The sequence below is a fragment of the Bos grunniens genome, chromosome 8, assembly GCF_055505025.1.
Source record: "Bos grunniens cultivar Pamir isolate PY7600 chromosome 8, Bosgru_T2T1.0, whole genome shotgun sequence".
Classification (NCBI taxonomy): Eukaryota; Metazoa; Chordata; class Mammalia; order Artiodactyla; family Bovidae; genus Bos; species Bos grunniens.
Genome location: NC_141172.1, coordinates 47,944,181 through 47,956,259, shown reverse-complemented (window position 1 = coordinate 47,956,259; position 12,079 = coordinate 47,944,181).

Genomic DNA, 12,079 nt, shown 5'->3' with positions numbered 1-12,079 from the left:
ACCCTGAGCTTCTGATTTTATAGAATTTCAAAGAGGCCACACCTAGCAACCAGAAGTTAGTAACTGGCTGTCTTTTGTTTGAAATACAGGGCTCAACCTTGCCCCAAAGTGAAACAAGCCTTGCAAAACTATTCGCTAAGCCAACTCAGAGCTAACAGCAAGAAGGAAAAGAAACGGAAGTACAGATTTTTTTTTTCCCTTCTTTAGTTTGCACTGCTTTTTTCAGGGGAGCAGAATACAAGAGGTGTTCAAGTATGCAGTACTATCTGCCTCAATCCTGATACCAATGACTGACATTCTTTTTTTAGTTAGACGAATTGTGGAATGAAAAATCATAAACTTTAAAACAAAATAAAACTCTCACTGGTTAAGTCTCAGCTTCACCACTAGTTACTATGTGATTTGGGGGACATATTTAACTTCCCTGAATTTGTTTCAACTTTTGTAAAATAGGGATAGTACTTTCTAGGCTGCCAACTTACTAGAATTCTTGTGAGAATTAAAAAATAATATATCTGCAAAATTTAGTGTTATGAAATACTGGGTAATTTTTGTTATTTTATTATTTTGTTATTTATTATTTTGTTATTTTATTCTTTATTTTTTAAATTGGAGTTATAATTGCTTTACAATATTGTGTTAGTTTCTGCTATACAATAATGTGAATCAGCTTGGATAGTTTTCTATTTCTATTTCACCAGCATTTTTCCTACCTTCAAAACAAAATATGTTCTATGCTTGCATATACCTTGTTGATATATATAAGAAATGAAAAAGACATAAAGTTCCAAATTGTCTCAAAATCTCAAAGTTAATTCTAGAAATATAACCATTATGACATTCTAAGAAAATATTGACATTAGAGAAAGGCTTAATACATTAATTATTTTTATAGACTAAGTTATATATAAATTTTCATACAAATAGATCCTTGGTATTCTACAGAATTTGAACAATAAACCAGAACTACAAAATGAAAGGATTAGTGGAGTAGCAGCTGTTTCAGAACGAACAGGTATCACAAGAAATTTCCCACTTGACTCAAGGAAAGGAAATTTGTTTGGTAGTCTCGATGATGATTCGTTTTTATTCTTCATGAAACCTTATAAAGTTATATATGATGTTTTCATTAAACTATACGTAAGTATGAACTCTCTCATAGTATTATAGTTCAGTTTATGCTACATTTTAGTAGTTCTTTTTTCTTTTAGATATCTCAGGTTATTATATATATATATATCAGGTTTGGAAAAATCAGTGAAGATAGTTTCTTATGATTGTCAATTTTTAAAACATATTCTAAATTCTCAATGCTAATGTTAATGAAGTCAACATATCCTAAAGAGGGAGATCATCTAATCTAAATATTTTGTCGCCTACCATAACAAGTACGTTTTGAACTATTTAATTACATGCCAACTAATTAATTGATTGGTATTATTGCAAATTGGTATTATTGCATCTTGGACAGAGGTAGACCAGCTTTTTAATACCACATTTATTTTTGTCAGGTGAAAAAGGAAAAGATAATTACACAAAATTATCTTATATTTGTATTTTTATTCCTGATTTTGACAATGGAAACATTGGAACATGCACAGTGACACTCCTGTGAAATAAAGAAAAAAGTCCATGTAGCTTTTAGAAGACTACCTGAAAGAAACATTTTGTCCTGTTTTTGTGGTTACCAGTAGCATTAATGTGGAGGAATTGGGTTGTATATTTAGATTTGTGATACATTGGCAAACATATGATAGCAACAGTAGATGTGGTACCTGTGGCAGAATTAAGGACAAAAAGTTAGAAAAACATTTTTTTCCAAAATTAACTTTCAGCTGTAACTCTAAAGGTAATGAAACTCCAAAATATAAAAAGAAAGTCACTAATCATATAGGAATATTTCTGTGAGTAATCTATTGGAAACTCTGTCCCCCCAATAATGCTGTCAAGTGGAATCTGGAAATAAAACATATCATGTGTTACCATTAGCAGCTTAAGGGATAATAACTGGTTAAATGCTTCGTGTACGTGAAAAGCCACATACTCCAAGTCTGGGGGAATGAGTCACCACTCTTGCTGTTTCTAGAAGATGACTCATTAGTTCCATTTATTTTACACAGAGAGAACAGAAAATGAAGAAAAGGGGGAGAAAGAGAAAGTTAAAGTAACTATTATGTTTTATATTTTCACAGTATATTTATCTCTACTCCTGTAGTACAGACCTGATAGTGAAAAGGAAATAAAACAAGGATACAAAGTATGGAGTCTCTCACACATACCATACTTTAACAGAGCAAAAGTATTTGGACAAAATCTGACAAAACATCTGATTTAAGTAAAGGGTTTCCTCCACCCCTTTGTTTTAGGTTCTATCTAAGCATTACTTTTCATGTGAAGAAAGAGGTATGCTCAGAATCATCAAAGACCGCAATTCTCTGAAATCTTAAAATTTCCCCACAGCTTTCTCACACCCATTATTCACAGTCAATGAAAATACTGCCTTAGTTTGTATTTCTAATGGTGCCAAGAAGGTTGAGAACCTCTTAACACATCAGTACAGGAAGGTGGTTAATTGAGAATGTGAAGGAATAACATTTAGATACATTATCTTGCTTCCTTGATATGGATTTAACAGGGAAGAATGAAAGTTATCACCCTGTCTGCCAAAGAATTAACCATGACTAGAATTCCCAGGGATTTGGAATCTCCTTATTCTCATGGACTTTGGAAGGAAAATAGTTTCCTAAGTTTCTCGTTAGGGTCAAGCCAAAGTAAGACAATATTTTGTTTGTTTTGAAGGTCCAGACACATCTAGAGTAATGTTTCAACTGCTAAATCAAAATCATTAGTGAAATATGAAGTCAATTTGTTATGCACTGATCAACACTAAAAAGAAAGAAAGGAGTAGAATAGAATGAAATGGAACAATGTGGAAAGCATCAGTATGTTTCATTTATTATAAGCTAAGTTATTTTGTGAAACTTTAGCTTATAATGCTATGTGTGTGGATGTTTGTATGAATGGTGTAAAAATGTAAAAGTTTTGTGGAAACAAAATTAAGCTTTCACACCATGATTTTAAATCATTATAACTAGGCTCAACACATCTGTATTAATCAAAATAGAAACCACTACAATCAACACATTTTTGCCAATGAGAAATAAGTCTGCTTATTCCTGTAGCATAACAATCTGTGCTTTGGAATTTGACTAACTCTTGGAAAGCATTTTCTGCATCCTACTGGTTGTGGAAACGTTTTGCCTGAAAAAAAGTTGTGAAGATGCTTGAAGAAGTGGTAGTTGGTTGGTGAGAGGTCATTTAAATATGGCAGATGAGGCAAAACTTTATAACCCAGCTCATTCAACTTTTGAAGAATTGGTTGTGCAATGTGCTGTCAGGCATTGTCATGAAGAAGAACTAGGCCCTTTCTGTTGACCACTGCCTGCTGCAGGGATTGCAGTTTTCAGTGCATCTCAATGATTTGCTGAGCATACTTATCAGATGTAATGGTTTCACTGGGATTCAGAAAGCTGGAGTGAATCAGATCGGCAGCAGACCACCAAACAGTGGCCCTGACCTTTTTTTGGTGCAAATTTGGCTTTGGGAAGGGCTTTGGAGCTTCTTCTCAGTCTAGCCATTGAGCTGGTTGTTGCTGGTTGTCATATACAATTCACTTTTCATCACACATCACAGTCTGATCAAGAAATGGTTTCTTGTTATTGCATAATAAAAAGAGAAGACATCCGGTCCCATCACTTCATGGTAAATAGATGGAGAAACAATAGAAACAGTGACAGACTCTTTTTTGGGGCTCCAAAATCACTGCAGATGGTGACTGTAGCCATGAAATTAAAAGATGCTTACTCCTTGGAAAGAAAGTTATGACCAACCTAGACAGCATATTAAAAAGCAGAGACATTACTTTGCCAACAAAGATCCGTCTAGTCAAGGCTATGGTTTTTCCAGTAGTCATATATGGATGTGAGAGTTGGACTATAAAGAAAGCTGAGCGCGAAGAATTGATGCTTTTGAACTGTGGTGTTGGAGAAGACTCTTGAGAGTCCCTTGGACTGCAAAGAGATCCAACCAGTCCATCCTAAAGAAAATCAGTCCTGAATATTTATTGGAAGGACTGATGTTGAAGCTGAAACTCCAATACGTTGGCCACCTGATGTGATAGAATTGACTTATTTGAAAAGACTCTGATGCTGGGAAAGACTGAAAGTAAGAGGAGAAAGGGACAACAGAGGATGAGATGGTTGGATGGCATCATCAGCTTGTTGGACATGAGTTTGGGTAAGCTCCGGCAGTTGGTGATGAATAGGGAGGCCTGGTGTGTGCTGCAGTCCATGGGGTTGCAAAGAGTCAGACATGACTGAGGGACTGAACTGAACTGAAGAGAAGACAACACATCAAAACGACCATTTTTTTGCTTTGCAGTCAGCTCATGAGGCACCCGCTTATTGAGCTTATTCATCTTTCCATTTTGCTACAAGTGCCAAATGATGGTAGAATGGTCAAGGTTGAGTTCTTCAGCAATTTCTCTCTTGAGTCTTCTGCATTGACAGGTGGGTTCTTTACCAATGCAGGAGACTTAAGAGAGTATGTTATTCCTTTGTAAAAACATTTCACTATTTATTTATCCATTTTTCTCTGGTCACATATTGGAATGTTTCTAATTTCTGGCTATTACAAACTGTGCTACAACAAACGTCCTTATACACACCTTCTGGTTCTTTTGCTAGGTCATGGTGTTTGCATGCATTCTACTTTAGTCAATACTGCCACTTAGTTTTCCAAAGTTGTACCGAGTTACACTTGCAGACAGCAGGAAATGAGAAATCCGGTCTTTCCTTATCCTTGTCAATATTTGCTATTGTCTTTTTCATTTTAACAATTCTGGTGTTGTGAGTGGTATTACCTTGGGTTTTTAATTTAGCTTTCTTCAGTGACTAATGAAGTTTAACACCCTTATATATATATGTTCATCATTGGATATATTCTTTCTTAGATTCCAGTTCTAGTTTTTGGTCCATTTTTTCTAAAGTGTCGTCTGCCTATTTCTTACTGATTTGTAGGTGTTACTTATATATTCAAATTTTTTATACAATGTTCACAAACAGGCGAGATTTATCTATTTTAATTTTTTGAAAAATACTTTAAATTGAAATAAATTTACATACACACACATACACACTTACACATACCGCATGCACAAAGTAGTTGGTCTGACCTAAAGAGGTGGTCGCAATTCTCAGTCCTGGAAGGAACACAAGAGCTTTGGGTTTTCTAGATCATATAGTGTGCTTGAATCCTGTCAGATGCTTCTATGCTAGCATGGTCACAGAAGGGGCTGACTCCATGGGACATGAAAGAAGTCAGCACCAATTGCCATGGTCTCAGGGCCTTACTGAAGGTGCCCATGATTGAAATGGTCATCAGCAAATGAGATCATTGAAATTAAGAGCAATGTGGTGCCGTTTCTCATTTCACTAGGTTTTCCAAAACCTTGTATTCTGGTGTGATGCAGGGATAAGAGAGAAAGTGCTGAACACGCACTCAGGTTAAATTTACTGCTAGTCTCAGGGTGTGAATTTTGAGGTAAAAGTGAATCCAGTTTATAACTTTAAGAAATATTTTATCTCTCCTGTGTTCAAATTGTAATTCCAATAGCTGTCAAACAAAAAGAGGTGATAGCATACTTGTGCTAAGATCTTATATCTCTGCTCCTCTATGTTTTCCTTTGTGGGTGATAAATCATAGATAAAATAAAAATTCAAATTCAGTGGAGGCTTAATATCTATTATTATATGACTTAGGAAACGTCAGTGAATAATTCAGTGAGTCAGTTCTTACACTCCTACTAACAGGATCTTGCTAGGATTAGAAAATGTTTCACAAGTCTTTTTTATCCTTGAATATGGTGTCTCCATTCCTCTCTATGTTATTCTAAAAAGGAGAGAGAATAAAATGGTCACATTGGCTGCTGCTGCTGCTAAGTCGCTTCAGTCGTGTCCGACTCTGTGCTACCCCATAGACGGCAGCCCACCAGGCTCCCCCATCCCTGGGATTCTCCAGGCAAGAACACTGTAACTAATTTTATTTCAATAAATTATCAAGAAATTTGTAGGCAGAAAAATTAAGATGTCTGTTAAGGTCAAGAGTTCAAAATCTGCTTTCCAGGTTCAAGGAGAGCAAAGCATCTGTTTAAATCCAATGTTGTGAAATTTCAGATTTCCTAATGCTAGCTTAATTACCATATATTTTGTACACAAATTCTTTCATAACCTTTAGTAATTTGTGCTATCATAATGATTTCTTCCTTTATGTCAACCAACTTGCAGCAAAACTTTGTGATGAGAAAAATACATATATATATAAACTAATTTCATGATGATATTAGTTTGAGTAATAAATATTTATTCAAAACTCCAGTTGGCAGGGACACTTGTTAATTGCTGGTAAGGAATACAAGATGGGACTACCCTTTGGAAGGTAGCCTGATAGTTTCTTAAAAAGTTAAACATAGTCTTAGGACACAGTCCAGTGATTGTATGCCTAGATACTTACTCTAATGAGTTGAGAAAATTATTTTATCACAAAAATCTGCACATAAGTCATTATAGCAACTTTATTCGTAATTTCCAAAAATTGGTGGCAACCAAGATATCCTTTAATCGGTGAGTGGATGAACTATTATACATCCATACAGGGCTTCTCAGGTCACGCTGCTGGTAAAGAATCCACCTTCCAATGCAAGAGATGCAAGAGATGCAGGTTCGATCCCTGGGTTGGGAAGGTCCCCTGAAATGGGAAATGGCACCCCACTCCAGTATTCTTGCCTGGAATATTCTATGGGCAGAGGAGCCTGGCAGGCTATAGTTCATAGGCCACAATTCATGGGGCCTCAAAGAGTCAGACATGACTGAGCGACTGAGCATAAACATACACACACACACACACACATAATGGAATTTTATTCAACAATAAAAAGAAATATGTTATCAAACTAGGAAATGTCATGGAAGAATCTTAACTGTGTACTGCTAAGTGAAATAAGGCAGTATGAAAAGGTTGTATACTATATGATATTAACTATATGACATTCTGGAAAAAGCAACCTCCAGAGACTGCAAAAATATCAATGGTCGCCACGAGTCTGGGAGAATGGTAAGAGAATGAGTAGGTGGAGTACAGGGGATTTTTAGGACAGGGACATTTTTCTATACTATCATAATGTTATATATACGATATTTTGTATTTGGCAAAATCCATAGAACTGTACAACATAAAGAGTGAACCCTAATGTAAATTCTTGTATTAGCAAATAATAATATATCAATAGAGGTTCACCAGTTATAACAAACGTACCACACCAGTGCAATATATTAATAATAGAGGAAACTAAGGAAGAGGGCCTTTATAGGAACTCTCTATATTTTCTATTCAGTTTTTCAGCAACTCTTAAACTGCTCTAAAAACTAAATTTATTAATTAAAAAAAACAGTTGACTATATAACAATAGATTCACATCTTTTAATTAAATAATAATGCTATTTTCAACTTCTATTTGAATTCAATGGATTAAATAGATAATTTAAAACAATTCTTTAAATAGGAACAATTAGAAAACTGGATCCCTATTTTATATCATATTAAAAATATTTCAGATAGAACTAAGATTTAAATGGAAGTAAATATATAAATGGGGCTTCCCTGATGTCTCAGCGATAAAGAATATACCTGCAATGCAGGAGACATAGGAGAGGTGGGTTCAATCCCTGGGTCAGGAATATCCCCTGGAGGAGAAAATGGCAACTCACTTCAGTATTCTTGCCTGGAGAAACCCATGGGCAGAGGAGTCTGGCAGGCTACAGTCCAGGGGATCACAGAGTTAGACACAACTGAGTGACTGAGCATGCATGCACAAATATGGAAAAAACATACATAATCTCTGGGCTAGGAAACACTTATTCATGCATGGAAATCTAGTATGATTTAGAGAGAGAGAGAGAGAGATTTTAATAAACACAAATAAAAGTACATGTGGAAAAATATAAATAAAATCATTAGATTCTCATAAAAATTCAAATCTTATTTTCATATATTAAGAAAAGGCTGATATGTATACTATAGCAGGAGCTTTTATAAACTGTTGAGGAAAAAAATTCAAGCAACCTAAACAGCAATAGAAATGAGGCGGAAATGTGAATATTCAGAGAAGCAAATTCAAATGGCCAAACCATGGATTTGTGTGAGAAATTTCTCCTTGTCCAAAAGGTATTCATTCCCACTTCCTCCTCTCTGTTGACCTGATCTAGATTATGTGGCAGAATTGGGAGTAGATGTTCCTATGGTAGTTGGAGAGGCAGTGGATGGGTCCCAATGCCTCTCTCATGAAGATGAGGGATGCCTTGTCATCCCCGTAGGACTGTAGCTAAAGATTACCAACAAGCTCCTTGGTGTGCACCCCCAAGAAAGTGCAGGTCTTGAACTACTAGCAGTTGAAAAAGAAATTTATTTCACCAACAGAGAGTAAACGACAAATTTTGTTTGCACCGTTTCAGATAAGGAAGCGGTGGACGTTAGAATAAACTTTTGACTCATCATTGTCTCCTGGTACCTTAAATATTGATTATTATGAAGAATTTAAAAGCTATTTTGTCTAAAGTATATGGTTATCTGAATATCTGACTTTGACAAGGTCCTAAAGCAACTTTACTTTCCTATTGCAAAATATGTGTTACTATAGTTTGAGGGTAAAGAGTTTTGCAACAACATACCATATTTTTTCAACATGCAAAAGAATGGCATGGGATTTAAGACTGATTTTAATAACTGAATGATTCAAAATGTCTTTCAATGTCATAATTGTACAAAAATGTTGATATGACTCCTGTGTAGCTAGCTAGTATATAAAAATTATTCATTTAATTTTTAGATATTTTATAGTTTTTGTACATACATATTATGGAAGGTCATGAAACCTGTCATAAAATAAGTATCAGAATACAAGACAAAAAAGAGCAGAAAAGTTGCACACTTTTTATAACCAAGATCATCTTTAAGCTCAAAGCCAAACATGCAAATTCTAACATTTTCCCTAAATCTGCTACATAACCAGGAGTCTTTTAGAGAGACTAAAAATAAGCAAAATGTGAAAAGGAAACAATTCTAAATTCCATGTGTGTTAGCCAGGTTCAGAAGAACCCCAAGAAATTTAAATTCAGCTAATGGGTTTATAGTGAGCAATCCAGAGAATTAAAGATCCTTAGGCTTCAACAACAGCTCTTCTTTCTATTTGAAACTATATCCTGTTGCCTGATTAAGGTTTTGCATTTTTAAGAGGCAGTGGCTGGTGCTTGCAATATGCACATTTCAGTTTAATTTCCATCTGGGTGAACAAGAAGTCAGCTGCCTGGAGCTGAGGCATATTTACTGTGGACACAAGTAAATTTGCTTAAACTACCCTAAGTGTAAAGAGAATAAAGGCTTAGTTGAGTAAAGAGAGAGTACGAAAAACTCACTGGGATTAGAAATGATGGGTTAGGCAAATCTTCTTTGTAGCATTTGATATTTGCAATATGGAAATGAAATGCAGATCAGAAGAACTGCCTCTCGGACTTCTTAAAATGCAGTGTCTCCTAAACTTCCTTTAAACGAAAACATCTAAGTTACGTTTCTATGTAGCTTGAGTATACTAAGTTTAATATCACTATGAGATATTTTTTTAAAACTCTATAGATGGGCTTTTGTGAAAACTAGTACTGCATTGAAGAGAACTATTGTATCATGAATGTCACTACCATACAGGAGACTTTTTGAGAAAAAGTAAGACAGAATCCATTTTGTGAACAAACCGGTTTTGCAGAAGGAGTCACCAAAGTTCAGAATGTCTAACTGCGGTTTGATGAATCAGGGCTTTAAAATTTGCTCCAGGGTGGGGAAGACGGGGAGGGAGATTTGCAGGGAATTGCTTGGTCGTGTCAGAACTTAAGTAAGGAAAAGATAATACCATGCCTTTTCTTGAAATACCAGTATTTTTCTTTCATAGGCAGTTTGAGTTTAATGTGACACATGCTGGAAACTGAAACATAAACTCTTAAAAATAAACACAGAAGAAGCTTTTTTTTTTTCAAGTTACTCATTTCACTTTAAGGGAAAATGGCATAAAGTCACTCCCCGCTCCCTACACCCCGGCTGGTGGGAGGGCACTCAGATGTGCTTAAAATACTTCTGTCTTGAAGATGCTGCAGTGCTTAATAATTTAGGTAAAGTTCTTTCAGCTATTGAAACATACCATTCTTTATTTCTGCTGGTCTCATAAAGGCTCAGAAAAGACTCTAAGACTGATTTCTAGTGCAAGGCATTCTCTGCCTTTGAGCTTCTCTCTGTGGAAATTCTATTCATATTTTTAGACACAGCTCAAAAGCTAATCCTCTACAGCAGAACTTCAAATCTCTACAGAAAGGAGTGCTGCTTCTCAGGAAAGCAAACAGCACATTTGTTGGATCTTGAATACAGGATCATTTTAATTGAATGTTTAGTATACCTATTTTTAAAAATAATTTTTTTAATTTATTTATGGATTTTTGGCTGTGCAGGGTCTTCATTGCTTCTTGGGCTTTTCTCTATTGTGACCAGTGGAGATTACCCTCTAGTTTCAGTGGATGGGCTTCTCTTGTTGTGGAGCCTGGCTCTAGAGCACAGGCTCAGCAGTTGTGGTGCACAGACTTAGCTGCCTTGTGGCATGTGGGATCCTCCTAGACCAGGGACTGAACCCGTTTCTCCTGCATTGTCAGGCAGATTCTTTACCTCTGAGCCACCAGGGGAGCCCCCAGTGTACCTGTTTTTGTATTGTTTCTCTCACCTACTAGATAAGTTTCTTCAGGATGCATTCTTATTCAGCCTCAAATTGTCCACAGGGTTTTCCGCATCGTAGGGGCACACACACTGAAAATCAAACCTTTATTCAATTATTTAGCAGAATGATTCAGCCCTATAGTCACAATGTGTGAGCCTTCCAACAGATGTTAGCAATCTCTTGTATTAGGTCCTCTTCCAAGCCCTGGGGCTTGGTGAAACACAAGCAAAAATCTACCATCCTTACAGAACTAACATTTTCATGATACTAGTTGTATTATGTCAGAGAACCTGAAGAAGGAATTCATAGGGCCTGGACTCCATCTTAGGCCTGTTCATGCTGATCATGCTCGGCCACCTTTCCAATGGACTCTGAACTCTGTGTTTAGTGCCTGTGAAAACAACAGAAGGATAAGACCTCCTCCAGACAGGGGAACCTTGAAGATCTTATCTAGGTTACTCATCACCTAAGAGAAAACATACACTAATCACCCCTTCCTCCAGATCAGATCAGATAAGTCACTCAGTTGTGTCCGACTCTTTGCGACCCCATGAATCGCAGCACACCAGGCCTCCCTGTCCATCACCAACTCCCGGAGTTCACTCAGACTCACGTCCATCGAGTCAGTGATGCCATCCAGCCATCTCATCCTCTGTCGTCCCCTTCTCCTCCTGGCCCCAATCCCTCCCAGCATCAGAGTCTTTTCCAATGAGTCAACTCGTCGCGTGAGGTGGCCAAAGTACTGGAGTTTCAGCTTTAGCATCATTCCTTCCAAAGGAATTCCAGGGCTGATCTCCTTCAGAATGGACTGGTTGGATCTCCTTGCAGTCCAAGGGACTCTCAAGAGTCTTCTCCAACACCACAGTTCAAAAGCATCAATTCTTCAGCACTCAGCCTTCTTCACAGTCCAACTCTCACATCCATACATGACCACAGGAAAAACCATAGCCTTGACTAGACGAACCTTTGTTGGCAAAGTAATGTCTCTGCTTTTGCATATGTTATCTAGGTTGGTCATAACTTTCCTTCCAAGAAGTAAGCATCTTTTAATTTCATGGCTGCAGTCACCATCTGTAGTGATTTTGGAGCCCAGAAAAATAAAGTCTGACACTGTTTCCCCGTTTTTTCCCATGAAGTGGTGGGACTGGATGCCATGATCTTCGTTTTCTGAATGTTGAGCTTTAAGCCAACTTTTTCACTCTCCACTTTCACTTT